The sequence below is a fragment of the Macaca thibetana genome, chromosome 3, assembly GCF_024542745.1.
Source record: "Macaca thibetana thibetana isolate TM-01 chromosome 3, ASM2454274v1, whole genome shotgun sequence".
Taxonomy (NCBI): domain Eukaryota; kingdom Metazoa; phylum Chordata; class Mammalia; order Primates; family Cercopithecidae; genus Macaca; species Macaca thibetana.
Genome location: NC_065580.1, coordinates 174368031 through 174388843, shown reverse-complemented (window position 1 = coordinate 174388843; position 20813 = coordinate 174368031). Strand labels below are relative to the sequence as shown.

The 20813-nt window shown below is 33.4% G+C and overlaps 1 long non-coding RNA gene across 1 annotated transcript in view; it reads left to right on the top strand.

The window, feature by feature from the left end:
- Positions 1-20813, top strand: part of LOC126949607 (uncharacterized) — a 72145-nt gene that overhangs the window by 8759 nt on the left and 42573 nt on the right. The window contains exon 2 of the long non-coding RNA XR_007723860.1: positions 169-295. This is a non-coding gene — a long non-coding RNA (uncharacterized LOC126949607). The remainder of the gene's footprint in view (positions 1-168; positions 296-20813) is intronic.

Below are 20813 nucleotides of genomic sequence, written 5' to 3'. Positions count from 1 at the left end.
GGTCTCAATATCCTGACCTCATGATCTGCCCGCCTCGGCCTTCCAAAATGCTGGGATTACAGGCATGAGCCACTGCACCCAGCCCTATGTTATTTTATCCCTCCAGTCTGTGGCATTTTGTTATGGTAGCCTGAGCAGACTAATTAATATACCTTTCCCTTTCCGTAGAGGATACAGTCGTTCAAGAATCCACTCACCCTGCCTAGAAGAGATGAATGGCAGACTAGAAGACACTGGATTGGATCAAGAAATTGGAGGGATCAATTCTATCATTGATCAAAAAAGAAAAGAAAAGGTAAGAAGTAAAAGCAACTCCTTTTGCACATACTGTCTGAATTGGTCCATTTTTACACTGCTGTAAAGAACTGCCTGAGACTGGGTAATTTACAAAGGAAAGAGTTTCGATTGACTCACAGTTCAGCATGGCTGGGAAGGCCTTAGGGAACTTACAGAATCATGGCAGAAGGCTAAGAGGAAGCAAGGCACCTTCTTTACAAGGTGGTGGGAGGGAGAATGAATGCAGGATGAACTACCAAACACTTATAAAGCCACCAAATCTTGTGAGAACTCCCTCACTATCATGAGAACAGCATGGGGGAAACTGCACCCATGATTCAATTACCTCCACCTGGCCTCTCTCTTGACACGTGGGGATAATTGGCATTATAGGGATTAAAATTCAAAATGAGATTTTGGGTGGGGACACAGCAAAACCATATCACTGTCCTAGATATGAATCTTATTATCACTTTATTCACATAATTTCTAATTGTCTTTTTATACCACCTAGTAATTCTCACTTGATGTTAGCTTTTATTAAAAATGCAGAAACATCAGAAGAATTTTAGGTATGGCAGCATTGGATTTGAGTCTGAGTGTACTAAGAATCATGTTAACAGCTGTAAAAACTTGGAATAGCTCTGATCAATACCGTCATAGTCAACTAGTAAATACGGCGAGGCTATTCAGTGGTTATTCTTTGTAGCCACGGGATTAATGTGGTTATTTCTCAAAATTCACTCTGAGCATTTTATACCCCCAGCAGTGAAATAATCACTAGGTATAAAAATGGCCTATGTGAAGTTTTCTAGGTTTGTTCTCTTCTACTTTGACTTATTTCATATGTGATGATTGTCCAATATAAATAAAGATTATTCATTCTTTAAAAATGTACATTACTGTTAGTAAATTGATTTGAAATACATAAGAATTTGAAATTTTATGATTGAGTCTAAACTACTTGACAAAACTTGCTCACAAGAAAAGAAATTATGTTAACAAGATAACCTATTTACTACAAAAGAATATGGAGAAAGTAGGGGAAATAAACAGAAGAAAATAATCAAGTTCATAGTTATCCATAAATAGAATACAAGTCCACATAATATGATTTGAAAATGTTAGATTGTGCAAGTTTTAGTAAAAGCTAAGACCAATTAAATACTCGAAAATTAGAATAAGACAGTGGGAAGGGGGATCTTTTTAAGAATGAATTATTGCTTATCTGTAATGGATTAGTCAGCTGTTCAGATGCTTATTTTATTTTAGTTGCATAAAAGAGATGTGGAGATACATGTGAACATCTAATACCACAAAAATGTAAAACTAAGCTATTGTAAGACTAAAAACCATATAGTTATTTTGAGGTAATTTAATTATTTTGAGGTAATACATATTACACGTCCCCAGTAGCACACTGTCTTGATTATAGTGCTTTATAGAATGTCTTGAAGTGGCATAGTATCAGTCTTCAGACTGTTCTTCAGTATCATGTTGGTTAGGGCTTTTCCATATAAACTTGAAAATCAGTTTGTTAACATCAACAAAATAATTTGCTAAGATTTTGATACGGATTGTGTTGATTTATGCATTATGTTGGAAAGAGCTGACATCTTGACAATATTATCCATGAACATGGAATATATTTAGATGATCTGTGACATCTGTCAGAAGTTTTATAGCTTTCTTCATATAAATCTTACACACTTTCATATCTAGACCTAAGTGTATTTTTCAGTTGTGCTATTGTAAATAGTATTTTAAATTTTGAGCTCTAATTGTTCACAGCTGTTATATGTGGAATAAATTATTTTTTGAATATGTGTATATAACATATCCTGCAATAATCTATTATCTTGCAATAATCTATTACCGGTTTCAGTCAGGGTTTTCTTCTTGTTGTTGTTAATTCTTTGAAATTTCTACACAATGTTATATATAAATAAAGAAAACTTCTTCCCTCCTAATCCATATATATTTTATTTCCTTTTTTGTTTTATTGCATTAGCTGGAACTTTTAGTGTAATATTAAATAGATTTTGAGAGAGGCATCTTGTGCCTGTCTCTGATCTCTGATTTTTCCAGGAAAGCATTTGGTTTCACACCACTAAGTAAGTTACTGTAGGTTTTTTGTGGATGTTCTTTATGAAGTTGAGAATGTTTGCCTTTATTGGATTAAATTTTAAAAGCATAACTTACTTAATTTAGGGCTGTCATGTAAATAAATTCAGAATTTACATCTTCGTGCAATGGAGACAACTTCTTAGAAATAATCTTTGGTTATTCTTGTTTTCATGGTTATTTTTTCACTTTGAAACACCTAGCTGCAGGTTATCCAAGATAATTCTTTATGGTAATGCATATTCAAGAAAGATAAAGAAGATGTCAGTATAACCCAGGACTCTAAGGGACTTTTGTCATTTGATATCCCTAAATTGAGATCTATTTACTATGTTTTAATATTTTTCCATCTTGTGAATCTTGGCCAGTGAAAGAGGCTACTCTCACTGTAGAAATTGAAAAAATAGAGATTTAATTTTTGTAGTTGCCGTTGAGCTAGAATGTTAAAACTGGATTAAGGCTCAGACAGCCAGCAATAACACCTTATACTCTGAATTCATAGCTAATATAACAGCAATAGCCAGGCATGGTGGCTCATGCCTATAATCCCAGAACTTTGGGAGGTCAAGGCAGGCAGATCACAAGTCCCAGAGTTCGAGATCAGCCTGGCCAACTTGGTGAAACCCCATCTCTACTAAAAATATGAAAATTAGCCCAGCATTATGGTGCATGCCTGTAATTCCGCTACTCAGGAGGCTGAGGCAGGAGAATTGCTTGAACCTGGGAGGCGGAGGCTGCAGTGAGCCGAGATCGTGCCATTACACTCCAGCCTGGGTGACAGGGCAAGATTCCATTTCGGAAAAATGTGTGTGTGTGTGTGTGTGTGTATATGTGTGTATAAATACATATATGTGTATATATACATGTGTGTATATATGCACATGTGTGTACATATATATACACACACATATACACATCTTTTGTTATATACATATATGTATATATAGATGTATACACACGTGTATATATACATGTATACACACGTGTATATATACATGTATACACACGTGTATATATACATGTATACACACGTGTATATACACACATATATATGTGTATATATAATTACAGCAAAAAAGATGCACAAACATTATTTACAGCAACAGCATCCAACTCATATGAGTAACAGTGGCTATGGCAACAGTATTGATGTTTTTTGCCCACTGCCACTGGGCATGCCCACTTGATAAAGCTTAAACTCCCAGAGCTTTCTTTGAGTTTCCTCCAAATTGTGGATTCACCTTATGTGTTGGTGTTTGTACTCAACGTCCGCCTCCTGAGTTGAGTGTTGGTGCAGTTATGTTTTCTGGTACTCAGAGCAGTTTTTGAGATGAATTTTAACTTCAGCTCTTTGTCCTTTTTGGTTCGTTTATTTTGCTTTTCTAAGCTTTGATCTAAAACTACCCACTGAAGTATTAACCCATGCAATATTCGTATAAAAATTTAGTTTTATGCTTCAATAAGAGAGCATTTTATATTGCTTACAACTAAGATTCATGCCTAAAACATAGCATTGACAATTTGCTATGCGTAAGATTTTATGACATAATTGTTTTTAGACTATGAAGAGGTATGTAATTCTTGATCTTAATAACCTTGTGATTTGGATGGGGAGATCAAATAAAATGGCTTGGACATTTAATCAAAATCTAACAAAGATACAATTAAAAAAACATATGTTTCATATTTATTCCTAACACATGGAAAGTATAAGCTATACTTACAGTGAACTCACAGGAGATGTCTTTTTAGTTGTGACTGCATGTGAGAACTTTAATAAAGATAGACTTGAGGTATGTAGGTAGAGAGGGTGTGAGGAGGCCGAGTTCTGTCAGGGAATTTTTAATATCTTATTCATGTTTTATGATTAATGTATGTTATATGATGTATTCATATTTAGTAGATACTTGCTAAATGAATGAATGGATGAATGAATAGGTAGATGAAATAATGGGACTGATTTAACAATGGTGAAAATATAAAACCACTAAAATGCATTTTATTTTCTCAATAGACAGTAGACTAGTCTTTTATATATATATTTAAATATATGAATACATAGTGGTTGAAAAAATTTATGGGTCACATGTGGTATTTTGATACAAATGTACAATGATTAATGATCAAATCAGGAGACTTAGAATATCCATCACCACAAAAAGTTATCATTTCTTTGTGTTAGGAGCATTCCAATTCCAATCCTCTATTTATTAATATATTGAAATATACAATAACTTATTTGTAACGAGAGCTGCCTTATTTTTCTACTAAACAGTAAATCTTATTTATTCTATCTAATCGTGTCTCAGTACTTGTTAACTGACCCCACTTTATCCCTCCCCTACTACCATTTCCAGCCTCTGGTAATGATCATTCTACTACCTCCATAAGATTAATTTTTTGGCTACTATATAGAAATGAGATCGCGTGAATATTTGTCTTTCTGTGTCTGGCTTATTTCGCTCAACATAATATCCTCAAAGTCCATCTCTGTTCTTGAAAATGATAGGATTATTTATGGCTGAATGACTTTCCATTGTGTACTACAATATGTACCACATTTTATTTATTTATTTATTTATTTATCTATATATCCACTCATGGACACTTAGATTAATTCCATATCTTGGCTTTTGTAAACAGTGCTGGCAACAAACATAGGGGTTCAGATATCTTTTTATACAGTGATTTATTTTCTTTTGGATACATACCCAGCAGTGGGAATGCTGGATCCTATAGTAGTTCTGTTTTTAGTTTTTGGAGGGACATCCCTTCATACTGTTTTCCATAGTGGTTGCACTAATTTACACTCCCACCAACAGCACACTAATCTGTTTGGATTAAACATTAGTAGATGAATACTGAGTGCTAATGTCAAAATTGTAAGATGCAGCCATAGATGGAACTGAAGAAAAGATGTAGGGATTTTTAGCTATATCAAATTGGCATCAGAGAGTATTTGAAGGTAGTTAACCTACTTTCCATTGAAAACTAGACTTGAATCTTCAAGTAATGGAAGTCCATTGAGATGTTATTGCATAACCTATTTATAGTATATGCTAAATAATGATTTTGAATACAAACCTATGATTTAAAAGTCTTCCATATGATGCGGTTTTGACACATTCAGAAAATTCACATAATTATTTTCTCAGATAAATTACTCCTTTCAACAGAGTTTTAAAACTTTATAAAATTAGATGAGTTTCCAACATTAGGAAGGTAACTTTCAACAGGCATTGATAGTAACTAATAATTTACACTAACTCTTCAAACTTACTTCAAATGACTGATGTATTCCAATTACCTTTCCTCTGACTGTCTTAAGCTGTATACATTCATATATATAGATACACACACGTCACAATAATCAACATGGTTGATCTCATGCACAAACACATACACAAATTTTCTTTTTCCTGTTTTGTGGGTTTGTATTTTTCTGATTTTTCTTCTTTGTCTTTTTAAAACATGTTTTATATTTTGAAAGCCCATTACTATTACTATTTTATTACTTTTTATAGATGCTACGTTGTCATTTTAGTCATCTCTTTGATAGTTAATATTATTCACATCTAACGACAGATCATTTGAAAACATTGATCATTAATGATGGCATGTTTAGTATAACTAACTACGTTAAGTATATTGATTTCTATACCTCTAATGTTATTTTCAAAATGTAGAAACATTCTATAGTTGCACATTAAAAAAGCTTAAGTAGACTTTAGGGCTTGAAGTTATATGATCTTCAGTTTTGTGTAAGTTGTTTTTTTTTTTTCTCACCATTTAAACTCTTTCATTTATTTTGAGTTTTATGATTTTATATTTCATAAGTACATTCTCCTCAATACATAGGCATGGAAATGTGTGCCAATCAGAAAGCAGGAACAAACGTATATAACTGATGATGACTTTAGTGCTATGCATGCAGTACTCCACTAGACAAAAATGAAAATACATTGAATACCAGATGACAAGGTAAGTTAACGGAGGTCCTTCTCAGTGGGAAGGGATTAACTTTTTCTTCTGAAGACCCAGAGTGATGACTGTTTTGACTCCTGGTATCAAAACAAACAAACTGAATAAAAGGGTCAAAGTATTAAATATGTACTCATTTCACATTCTCTAAACGGTTAAGTTCATGTAAGAGAACTTTGGCCATAATTTGAATCTGAAGGACACTACTGCAGTTTAAATATTTTTCAATCCTTCAGTAAATGATAATATTCAAGTAATTACGTGCCTTTCTTTTCAAAGATAGTGCTTGCACTTTGTAAGTGTCCAACGGTATGATTTCCTATGAGATACACAAGAGATTATCATTACTATTAACAGACACCATCCTCATATGTAGGTGCATAGAGCCACACTTTGATGTTTGACCTGAAGGAGAACAAAAAAATGAATAAATAAATTTTAGAATGTTTATTTTGTCTTCAAAATTTATGTAAAGCTGTTTTGGTGGGATGTTTGAAGCATCACAAGATCTCTTCTGCTCTAGTTTGCCATTTTCCTACCTCCAACACTTATATTTGCTTATTCATACAGTGAAATTTTTATAAATTTAAGAGTAGCCAAAACACAAGGCAAATATTTCCAAGGTAACTTGTCTGGTTTTCTCATAAAGGTATATTACTATGAAGTCTTCACATTACAACCATACTGCCACTGAATATAGCATTTAAAGTGAAATATATAAAAAGAGATTGCCATTCTAATTTCAATAAAATTGATACATAACAAATAAATATAAAAGAAGCTTTTGACAAAGCTGAATAAAGATTTTGAAGAAAGCTGTTTCTATGTAATATAAAATTAATTATGAAGCCATTTCATAAACATATCTCATAATAGCAGCCACATGGCTTCTTAATTAGAATATAAAACATTAACATAATAATTTTAAAAATTATTAGCTCTCTAATTGCAAAAACTGTAAATAAAGATCGGCATTTTTATGTTTCACATTGTTTTTAAAATGCTGATAAACATTATATTTTAACAGAAAGGTCGATATACAAAATATCTTAAAACATGCAAAGTTTGCATATTGAAATAACTTTTCAGGAAATACATTTTGTATTCAAATCATGAATGCCTTCTGTGGCCTTAGTGTCAATATCTTTAAGCATTTCTTGAGTTGATTTATATTTTTAACACAAATTTATTCTGAAACATACATAATACTTGTATAAAATTTTGAACAACTTACTTGAAAACACTCTTGTTGCATCACTTACTTCCAGCTGTTAACAAAATAAGTAATGAACTTGAAATTGCATCAGCCAGTATAATAAATGTACTATACCGAAAAGGTTACCTTGTTTGAATAAAAAAAATTGTTATAAAATATGTTGGTGCACAATTCTGGACCTAAATTTGTACATACAAATATTAATGGTAATGATTTTAAGTGCAAAAAGACAAAGCTCGTAACAGAAGTTGATGAAGGACATAAGACATTTCATGTAATGATTTTCATAATAAAGTCTTATTTTTACGCTGATTTACTAATTTATCATACAAATTTGGAAAAATCTTACACTGTGCACATGTGTCATTTTAAAAATGAACAAAAACTGCTGAAGAAAATTTAATTAGGGTAATGACATATTGACACCTAAATTCTCACACATTCAATATTAAATCTTAATTACTATTGTTAAATTATGAAATAAATAATGTGTTTTTTGCTAATATTTGATTTTCCTTTATATATTTTCCTTATTTATTCAATGTTGTGTTTCCTCAGAAGATAATTTAAGAATGTAAAATTCAACACATTTTGTGACAGGGAATTGTTTGGTTTATTCTACACTGTAAGCTGCATGTATACTTGATAGTTATATAAAATTATACCTTTTGAGATGGAGGAATCAAAATATCTTATTTTTTAACACTTAAAATAAAACACACATAATTGATCCCTATAAAAGAAACACTAGAGCAATGAATAATAAATCAATGTTTTCTTGTTTTTGGAAAACAAGAAAATAAGGTTAAACATCTTTTTAATCCTTGCACAAATATTTTCATTTCATTTGATACATAGTATAGTGTTAAACTCATTTGTTAACACATAATGATTTTTTCCTCTAATTCAAAAATGATTTTTCATATATACAGAAGTAATATCTGCTTTAAAAATGTATATTACTAAATATAATATAATGTTGAAATATCAGTATATTTAATATACACTGGAACTTCAAAACCTGAGACAAATTTCAGTCTTCATATGTTTTCTTGTCAACTTATGGGACACCTTTCCAGTTATATAATTCTTATTATAAGATGCTTCTAAATATAATAACTTATTTGATATAGCTTATATATATATCAAAGCATATTTATAATGTAAACAAATTAAAACAAGCATATAAATATGTAATATATCATAAAACACTTCAAAGAGGCAAATTCTAATAACACATAAGATTAATATGGTTATAAAATATTACACTGATGATAAAGGACTTTTTTGAGAAATCAATAATTGTCTAATGAGAATCAAGAATTGAAATATGTCATCAATGGTTTTTCTAAAAACATACTTTCTGAAACTTATTTGCCAAACATTATGTTAACTGCTAAGCAGCAACTAAAAAATATATTGTCTGCTCCTCAGGAGCATAAAAACAAAGGGACTAAGTATTTACAGGCATACACAAGCATTTTGAAAGGGCCATACTACATACCAAAAGCATCATAAATGCATTTTGTTGAAGAATTATGAAAGTAATGCTATTGTGTTTGAAAACATAATCTAATGATTAAACCACAATTTGATTTAGCAAAAAAATAAATAAATAAAATAAATGGACGATTCATTGTCTAGAAACACATACAGTATTTTTTCAATTATTTAAGCATGTTTTTCATTTTGTTGAAAGGTAATTTACATAGCATCAATGTATTAAACCAATTTGAAGAAATATTAAACAGAACATTTTATTTTTTGACCATACTAAATTAGAAAATTAGATTTGTAGCTTATATTTCTAATATTCTTAATTAAATATACCTGATTTAGATATTAAACTTACTAGATTAGAAAACAGTGTGCAATAAAATACTGTCAAAATTTATACTACAACGATTAAAATAGTTCAATGATGTACACATTCCAATTTTTTTTCAATTTAACTGAGAAAATTATTCCTTATATTCTCTGAAGAGGTTTCGTTGTAAATTCCACATTTTTGCTTCTGAAGAAAAGATAATTTCTTCACTGAATAAATGCTTTAGGTTCTGATTTTGAATAAGATGAAGTAACTTACAGCAGATCAAGAACAACTAAAAATGCAGATGAAAATTCAAGAATAGTCTCTCTTTAAAAATAAGATAGCCGCCCAGGTAACCAGAGACTGAGGGGCCAAGTTGCTGATGAGTAGGAAGCTTCAGAGTAAAGAATTGATTTTATTGGCCTCATTTTCTCTTGAATCTTCTCCAAACTTGGTGGAAAAACCACTGAACATCCACACAAAGGATTGCACATAGGAGGGAGCTGCTTTTACAATATTAACGAGCTAGAAAGACAAATTGACAATCAGACCTGTAAAGCAACCAGGATTTAAGTAGGCAAAATATTGGAAGAAGAAATTAACTGAAAACTTACAAGTGATTGGGACATTGCAGAGCGATGGGAAGATTAGCTTCTTTAATGCCAATGCAAATGGGAATTGAAATTGTTAAAATTCAGTATCTGGAACAAATAATTTTAAATAATAAAAATTAACAATTATAGCATATAAATTAAATCAATGTACAAGCGTCAAAATTGCTTTAAGTATTTCTGCAATTATGCATGAGGTTTGAAATCCTGTATATAAAATCAACAACCAAGAAACGTTCATAATTCAGTTTTAAAGACACAATGTGTTTGTGTATTTTAATACTATAACAGCATGTTTTTAGACTGTCCTGACTGTTTCTGTTTGAAATTATTTTTAAAACTTTTAAAAGACTATCATAACTTGCTATTTGATGTAGTTTGGCTTTATCCCCACCCAAACATCATCTTTAATTGTAGTTACAATAGTGCCTAATAGTGGGAGGGACGCAGTGAAAGGTAATTAAATCATAGGGGCAGTTACCCTTACGCTCTTCTCGTGATACTGAGTGACTTCTCAAGAGAATTGATGGTTTTATAAGGGCCTTTTCCCCCTTTTCTGAGTACTCATTTTCTCTCCTGCCACCCTGTAAAGAGGTGCCTTCCACCATGATTGTAAGTTTCCTGAGGCCTCCCCAGCAATGTGGCACTGAGAGTCAATACAACCTCTTTTCTTTTTGAATTACCCAGTCTTGGGTACTTCTTCAAAGCAGTGTGAGAACGGACTAATACATTATTTGCATACATAATAATAATTTTTGTCTTATCATTATTTACTATTAAATAAATAAATATATATGGTCCTTCAGGCGTTTCTGAGCCTTCACTTGGAAGCTCCTGACTGAGATCTTGGATGAGGAAAGAAATATCTGAAATATACTACAACCACCTTAAATGAAAAAACACTTGCTGAGGCTCCTTCTATATGGGATAGTCTTGTAATTTATCAAAGAAAACAGGATGAGAGTAAAAGAATGGCTATTTATTATTGTGCCAAGAAATCAGGAAATCAAGCATATACTGAACTGTCACAGAAAACATGGATATATAATAAGCTTTCACATAATCCTCTGTGACAATAGAACATTAAGTTCACAATATATTGGTCCATAAAGATTTATTAAAGCTGATTCTGAAAGTAAGTGGAAAAAACTGATGGGGAACTAAGACCTTCGTCTTGAAACTGCAGAAAGCACAATTACGAATCTGTAGAAGAAATGTTTTTATGTATGTTCCCTCTGTGGTGACATTTTTGTCATTAAAGTCCTTTTTGTAAATGGAGCAATTAATAGTATGTGCTTTAAAGAATTAGACTCAAATAATATCTTTCAATGAATGTTATCAAATTTCTCTCTGTTCATTTTTGTGTAAATCTTAATATAAATCAGTAACACATCATAAAGCATTAATGGGTCATACACAAAAATGTTATTGCCTCTCATTTTATGATAATTGACATACAAAATAGTATGTTTTCTTCAGTAAGTACCCAGATTACAATTTTGTTCAAAATATAAAAACAGTGACTATTAATTAGACAATATACTTAGCATTACAAAATATTTATAAAATAACGTTGGGAAATTTGTCAAAATTAGACATAAAATTCTAAAAGTCATTTTAAGGAAATCATGGACCATTAAAATACTTGGACACCTTTCACATTTGAGAGACCTGCACCACAGTAAGTCAAGCAGATTTCTAACTCTGCCTGCCTTAAATTCTGCCCTGCTGAGCTGAGGATACCAGAAGTTGACAACTGTAGCCTCATCGTTCAGCATCTGTGCTAAGTCAGTGGAAGCTTTGCTTGGCAAGACTGGCAACAACACCATCTGTAGGAAGGCTGTTACTCTCACTCTAGAATGTCTAGTGGAATTGTAGAATTACATGCTATGATGATATAAAACTTACCCTCATGTGTGGGTTGGCAATATCAAGAAATTTCAAGGACAGTCCCCAAAATCAATTAAATTGAAAGCAATATTTGATCTCTTACAAATTTCTCAACTTTGTCTTGGCTGGAAAGTACATCACAAAGAACATCAAAAATTTCATTGTGCTTAAAAATAATATTTATCCATGTGAAAATCATAATTATTTTAATTAAGTGTGTGAAAATGAAGAAATTTATTACCTGTTCTTCCATTTTATGCACACAACATACATTATCCTACAGTTTGGGATACACATAAATTTTAATGTAATAATATCCTAGACCTGTTAAATGAATCCTAATTACTCCACATTCTCATGAAATGTACAGGTCATTTAAATAAACATCCTAAATTCTATAATAAAGATTGAGAATTAAGGAGGAACTGATGAATTTCATAATCAATTGAAAACTATTCCCTCTCTGATTTATAGTCATGAATGTGTTGTTAAATTTTTAATGATTAGTCCTCTTGAGGGTGAGGGAAAAGCCCTCATTTCAGGGATTTGTTGATTTCTGTGGGGCAAATACTTCTGTCATAACCTAATATAAACTATGTAAAAGTTAAACCATTTACTCCTGTATCAGTCTGTTCTCACACTGCTAATAAAGACAAACCCGACACTGGGTAATTTATGAAGGAAAGAGGTTTAATTGACTTACAATTCATCATAGCTGGGGAGGTGTCAGGAAACTTACCATCAAGGCAGAAGGCGAAGCAAGCACATCCTTCTTCACAGCGACTGGAAGGAGAAGTGCCGAGAAAAGGGAGCAAAGCCCCTTATAAAACCATTAGATTTCATGAGAACTTACTATCATGAGAATATTGTTACTATCATGAGAACATCATGAGGGTAATAATTCAGTTGCCTCCCACTAGGTCCCTCCTCTGCCACGTGAGGATGACAGGAGTTACAATTTAAGATGAGATTTGGGTGGCTTCCTTTTTCTATTGTCATGCCCCCAATAGTTATTGTCAATATATTTTTTCTTTATATTTTTATTTTTATACAATATTGGATGTTCCTTCAAGGAAATAACCATATGCTTGACATTTTTTGCATTTTTTCCAACATCATCATTACTATACAGTGTGAGTTGTAACATCACAAGTGCTGATGGTGATAATTACCAAATGAGAATAAGGGTCTACTTGTTCTATATTGAAAATCTACAGACTGTACTTTTAGCAAATGTCTTGTCTTGCACGACTTCGTGGAAATTGTCCAAATGCTCACTACTTACAATATTCTCTTCTAGTCCAACTCTAGGATTGGGCATAAATACACTGATTATTCCAGGAGAAGAGTAGATGCTTCCTTAACCACAGATAGTGAACTGGTAAAAGAAGGTGGTGTGTAGCTTCTACCATGTCATATTGCTGTTATATCTAGACACTAAACCCACCAGTCAGGAGACCAGTGCTTTGTTAATCTTGCAGCTCAAGTGTCCCACAGCCTAGTGATTGTTGTCTTACTCCTTGATTCAACCTGATTCAGAGGGCTTACCTTGCGATATGACTGTATATATAAACAGTGGGGTGTACATCACCCCATCTCCCCAGGGTGATGGAGCGAAAAGAATCCTGAACATCTCTTGGTGACTGTTGGTTTATATGAGTTTCCCCTTTGTGTACTGTTCCAGAAGTCTTGATACAGGTTTGATCATTATCCATGTTTTCAGAACCCTAGTACAGTGCTCTGGGAAGAATTTTACCTATCATTTTGTATGGGAAGAAATCCTTATGTGTGTTACCTAGAGGCTTTATTAAGCTTTGATTTGGAAAAAAAGTTAAACTTATACAATTACTTTAACACACTTTACATAGCCATATTAAGCAGAAATATTTCTAGAGAATGCATATTAGAGAATGTATTGGATTTAAATTGCCTGTTTTTTTTAAATTAAAATCAAATGTGTGCTGATACTAGCCATTAACCTTCAGAATTAGGCACAGAACTAAAAGACGTCTAGAACAGCAACCAGCCTAATTGTCCATTTACCTTTCCATCTTCACATTAACTTTGCAAAAGTAGCTTATTAATTGTCAGACAGTACAGAGCAGTGCTCATGAAATGACATGCTCTTTCAGTTTATTCCCTTGTTTCTGAAGTTTATTCTGTCTGCCTTCGTGGTTTATTACTTTCTCCCAAAGAATTAAACAAATATGCATCAATTGGCATAATTTGACACTTGTTTAAAAAAAGACCTTCTTGGAATGGAGTATGATACCATTTTTTCACCTCAGATTGGCTTTAGTGTATACCCAACTTTGTAATATTGTTAAAAAGTTGTTTCTTAAATGAGCACATTATCCTTGGTTTTGTCCTGTGAGTAAAGTCCTCTGGTTGGAATGTGTACTGTGATTTGACCTAAAGCCATATTTTCTTAATTGCTCCATTTCTATTATAACATATTTCTGTTTCTTTGGTCCACAGGATATATTTACATGTCCGGAATTACTGTAATTACTCAGCCACTTCCAGCTAACCTTTTCCATGCACACTCTGCACCTGGATAGTTTCTTTGCATTTTAGGTACACCTTTCCCTCCCCTGCTGCTGTAAATTGGGAGAAATAGGACTTGTTATCACCAGGGAAAAGAGTCATTCTCTTTTTCCCCACATTAAACACTGTTCCCTTAAATACTTCCGTGGAAACCCTGTCTCTACAGAAATGATATTTTTCACAATTATTTGAAAAATGTGTTTTTCTGTGATTGGCACTATTACTTGCTTGTGGCTTTCATCCAGGTAAATGGGAAAATAATAGAAAGATTGACAGAGAGAGAGAGAGAGAGAAGACAGAGGCAGAGAGAATATTTAACCCTAATGAATTTATATATAGCCACTGTAAATATGTTTCTTAACATAAAGAGGAGATCTCCAAGGATTTATTTTGCTAGATTGAATCTTGGTTTAATATTTATTTTTGAGGGAAATAGGTTTTAAACATACTGATTTTAAAAAGCTCACTTTAGATTTTGTCTTCAAAGTAATTTGTAGACTTTTCCATTTAGATGTGTCCTGATGGTTGAGAAAGTTGTGAAGATACAAACAATTAAACAAAATTTCATAACTTATTTTTATTATCACTATTAAAAATTGGCTCATTTTGTTCTGAGATTACATTTACTTTCAGTAGATATATTTTCTATATTATGGATAAATGAGATAAATAAATTAAGAACCCAGTTGTTGTCTTTCTCTCCATTTAGAATGTCTTCTGTATACCTACCTAAATCATACTCAAACTTGGAAGACACTGTTCCAATTAGACTTTCTCCATACAATTATTCCTCACTGTTGATTGCTACTTTAACCTTCCCTTTAGCTGGGGTCCCATACCATATCAGGCTTCTGGTTGCTTAATGACACTGATATTTATGTTTTAGTGTGAAGGAATCATCAGTGTGATACAATAACTGATATGGTTGGGCTTTGTGTCCCCCCTCAAATCTCATCTTGAATTCAAATCCCCATAATTCTCATGTGTCATGGGAGAGACCCAGGGAAGGGTAATTGAATTATGGGGGCAGTCTCTCTCATGCTATTCTCGTGATAGTGAGTGAGTTCTCACAAGATCTGATGTTTTATAAGCATGTGGCATTTCCCCTTCTGGCATTCATTCTCTCTTCTGCTGCCCTGTGAAGAGGTGTCTCCCACCATGATTATAAGACTCCTAAGGCCTCTCCAGTCATGTGGAACTGAGAGTAAATTAAAACTCTTCTCTATGAATTACCCAGTCTTGGATATTTCTTCATAGCAGCATGAGAAAGAATAATACAATAACTGATCAAAGACCTCAGAATCAGAAGACTCTGACTTTTGAAATCTGCCTTTGAACTGTTTTGACATTCACTACCTACATAGCCTTAGTCACGATTACATTTTTTTCTCTCATTTAAAACTTATTCAACAATAATAAGTAAAACAAATGAAAACAACTTGTTGACCATCAAATAATCCTGGATATAAAGATAATGAAGACACAGTCTTTGTCTTCAGGGAGAAAATAGGGTGGAGTACTGTCTTTAGAAATAGGCAAGAAAAGGGCTTGAGCTGGGTTCCAGTTTAGTGAAGGCCTCCTCACTCTGTCTCCCCTCTGTCAATTCCTTACCTTCATGACTATAGCCTGGGGGCCAAGGAGATGTGTCCTGTCAACATCCTTCTTCTAAACTGCTTTTCAGGTACTCATGATTACACAACTTTTTGTAAACAGCCCCAAGGCCATGTGCAGGGCATGCATAATCCTCTATTTCTGTCAGTTTTCTTAGGGGCAAAATGTACTGTTAATGTGTACCCTAAAGATCTGAGCAGTGACTGAGAGACAAATTGTCAGGCTGGCTGCTCATCCACAGGGATGCACACTAAGCCTCTCCTAAGTGAGAAGAATAAAAGAGATGAACCATGGGCCTGGAAATTTGAGGCTTAAAAAATTCTAAACTTGAAAAGAGTTATAGTCGTTACAAAGGTATAGTTGCCAAGGCCAGACACAATGTTTCAGGCCTGTAATTACAGCACTTTGGGAGGCCAAGGTGAACAGATCAGGAGTTGGAGACCCAGCCTGGCAAACATGGTGAAACCCATCTCCACTAAAAATACAAATAGTAGCCTGGTGTGGTGGCACGTGCCTGTAATCCCAGCTACTCAGAAGCGTAAGGCAAGAGAATCACTTGAATCTGGGAGGCAGAGGTTGCAGTGCACTGAGATCAGGCCACTGCACTTCAGCCTGGGCAACAGATCAAGACTCTGTGTCCAGATGGATGGATGGATGGATGGATGGATGGATGGATGGATGGATGGATGGATATAGGTAATAGTTTTCAAGATAGATGAACAGAATATGATGTGAGCAGTTGTGAGCTTGATTTAACTTTTACATATTGAAATATATGAAACACAGAGATCTCCAATGAATTCATGTCCCATATTAATATCTAAACCCCAACTGAACTCTCACAAATACTAAATAGGGTCTGATTTAAAAAGAGGACATTTACTGTAATTTGACCTAAGTTGTCAGAGAGGCCACTTTCTTTTTAGCAGAAAGGATAGGTCATCTTGATTTAGGCAGAGAAATAGAAAGTACCTAATCAAAGTGTAGAAAGTCAGACATTCTACATAGATCCTAATGCTTGCATGATGCTCTTTGGGAAGAAAGCCAAGTTGACCTGGGGAGAGACCCTTGGTTCAACAAAGCCAAGCCATAGGTTTTAAAGAGGATTTGGCATTTAGTTTACTTAAAATGTTAGAAAGCATTATGTACTATGGTATTTATTTCCCTTGGTTTGGCTGTACCATTTTGGTTTTTTGTCCTTCAAAGACGAGAAAGAGGAGAACCAGTTTTGTTACAAATCTATATTGCTGAATTTCAATTGCTTTGTAATTACTTCTGGCAAGATTCTATAAAGCTTACATATCCCTTAAAGTAGCCACTTTAAAAGTCTATCAGGTGGTGAAGCTAAAGGGCTAAACAAACAAATGCTTTTATTTATTCAATTTTCAATGTGGCTGAAATGTGACATCTCAATTTCTGTGCAATTGGATTAAAGTCATAAATCCGAGTTTGTCACACTGCCTTGAAATTAAGCAAAAGAGCAAGAAGTCTGGTTTCAGTATGAGGACAACAAATAAGAAAGTTAAATACATCAAAGTCCAAATAGAAATTTCAAAGAGCAGATTTTCATTATGAATCTATGCAATAGTACAGGAAGAAGACATAGAAAACATGGCTAAATATTCTCCAGACTCATTGGCCCGATGGAAGACAAAGGTTTACTCTCAGGCTACTTGATCAGGCACTGAAATCCAATGGATTTCTCAGTTTGAAATGAAGGCCAAAACCAGTAAATAAAATGTGAGAGATAAACTACATTTAACTGCTGAAAGTTTAAGCAATATTTGAGTGTGTGTGAAATACAAGCTTTTAGATCTCTTCTCCTTTAACAGATTTTATGAATTGCCCATTCCATCTCTATCTCATGAACATTTCATCTATTTTGGATAAAATATGGCTTAAAACATTAGTACTAACTCTACAGTTAGTATTTTGTTTAAAATGTAGCACAAAACAAATATTCAAAATCAAGGAAACAAAGAAAAAACAAATGTTCTCTCAATTCCTAACAATTGAGAGTAGGAAGAATAAAACAAAATATTCTGCTTTTTACTTTCCCTATGAGTAATTTTCTTTAAAATCCCAAGTAGATCTCTGAACTTAAAATCATTCTGCAGCAAATTTCAGAATTTTGTTCTGAACTTTTTTCAGTATACAGAATTTTTCTGTATTGTCCTTCTTGTCACTGTATTAAGTTCAGTTACATTAACTTATACCCTCAATTTAGAGTAACCTCATACTTAGATCTGAGCCAATAACATATGCAATATATGACACCAACATAAAAGAAAGCAAGGAATTGTTTATCATAAAAATGAGAAGAATAGTTAACTTTAGGGAAGAGAGCATTGTGATTGCAAAAAGGCATATCGCAGTCTTCCAAGATTTTGGAAATGATTTTTGCCTCAGTTGCATGACTATTTGTTTTATAATTAATGCATAAAATGCATATTTGTGTTTTAAGCACTTTTATGTATATATTTGATCTATTATAAGAATGTTAAAATGCATTTTGTCTATTACTGGTAAAGTTTTTTCAACAGGATTATAGTTGGACTCTATTAGATAGATTACAGACTAGAAGGTATATTTAACCTACATCTTGAATTTATATAAATTTTGAAGAGATGTTATTTTATCACTTCGTGAATTTCCCGAGGATGTTCACTCCATCAAGAATAACTGCCAATCAGCTAAAGTTTAAAAGAAGTGGTTTTGTACCACATCCAAAGAATCTTTCAGAAATCATCTAGTCTCACAGTACTGATGCAGGACATCTAATTATGATGTGAAAAATTTTTTGACCATGATAGAAGGAACATCATATAGTGACTGAACAAAAGTGTCATTAAAATACAAACCCTGGCTGGGCATGGTGACTCAGACCTGTAATCCCAGCACTTCGGGAGGCCAAGGCAGGCGGATCACCTGAGGTCGAGAGTTCAATACCACTCTGACCAACATGGAGAAACGCCTTCTCGACTAAAAATACAAAAACTAGTGGGACGTGATGGTGCATGCCTGTAATCCCAGCTACTCGGGAGGCTAAGGCAGGAGAATCACTTGAACTTGGGAGGTGGAGGTTGCGGTGAGCCAAGATTGTGCCATTGTACCCCAGCCTGGGCAACAAGAGCAAAACTTCGTCTCAAAAACAAAACGAAACAAAACAAACAATAAAAACTTCTTAGCCCAGCATGGTGGCGCATACCTGTAGTCCCAGCTACTTGGGAAACTGAGGTTAAAGGGTCACTTGAGCCAGGAATTTTGAGGCCACAGTGAGCCAAAATTGCACCACTGCACTCCAGCCTAGACAACAAAGTGAGACTCTATTTCAAAAAAATTAAAAAAAGGAAAAAAGAAAAAAAAAACTTTTAAGAATAAAATATTCCATAAAATATTTTATTACAGCTAATCTCATCCTTACAGCTCACCTTATTTTGGTACAAATTGAGATGTTTATATAGTCAGTTTGATCAATATTGCAGTCGATGAAATAAAAGATGCTGACTAAGCTGCTTTGGAGGATTAATTTTGTAGTGCAAGTTCAATAAGTGGTTAAATTAATTATTGTTTGGACATATTTACCTTGAAGGAAATCAGTACATACAAAGGAATAAAGTGCTTTTCTCTGCAACATCTTCTAGGACATTTGCATTGATAATTATATCAGCATCAGTTTCTCTCAATGTATTTATGGCAGGAAATGGGCATGGATTTATTGAGTAGACAAAATTATGAACTGTAGTATCAGTCAGAAATATCTAGATAAAACATAACTGAACATCTTTACTAGTTGAAGGTGAGTCTTCTAATTACGTATGCTCAACAAAAAGATGAATCTGTTTTCCTCACTCTCTAGTATTTAAGCTGTAGGCAGGTATCTAAGACTTGGGGAATGGATATTTCATGTGATATTTAATTGTTGAGAAAGTAACACAAAAGCACAGAGGCAGTTGGAGGTTAAAAGTCAACAGTAGCTCACTTGAGATTGACTCTCACTGTTCTGAGAGAAAGTACTCAGAATAAAAGAGGTGTCTGACATTACTGAATGTCTAGGAACAATAGTGATAACCTCAGCTTCTGACTTGAGGTTTACTTGATATGTCTGGAACAATAGTGATATTCTTTTGAAATGTCTGCTTTTCCTCAGCTTTCTGATGTCAACAGAAGACTCTGATTTATAAAGCAATAAATCAAATTCTTAGAGCATTTTCTTGACTGGTTTGAGACTTGATATGTTCTGTATCTCACTTAGTTCCTGTACAGTATTTTTGTATTTGTAGAAATGGGGTTTTGCCAACCACATTCTTAAAATTTGAAAAGTTTGTCGTGGTGCTTTTCCCAGCCTTCAGTTCCGTAGATTGCTAACATGGTGAAACTTTCTATTGAAATGTCGTGGTGGTGGGAAGTCCCAGTTAAGAGACTGATTTATGCAGTGAAGCACCATGCAAATCAAATCCATCTCAGAAAAAAAAAAAAGGAAATCCCAGCCCTCTGCAGTGTGAGCCACTTTTACCCTGTATTTTGAGGTAGCTCTTATATTGTATTATCTGTTACTGCTATAGGTACTTATTCCTTTGCCTGAAAGAAAATGGTAATAGTCACCTCAGTTCCATTGTTATCTCTTTGTACATAGCTTCTGTTTTGTTTGTGTTTATCTTTAAGGCAGAACTCACATTTGCTAGGTTACTGGCATGTTATTCATTGACCTTGAATCATTTTAGTAATCCAAATTGAGGAAAGCTCT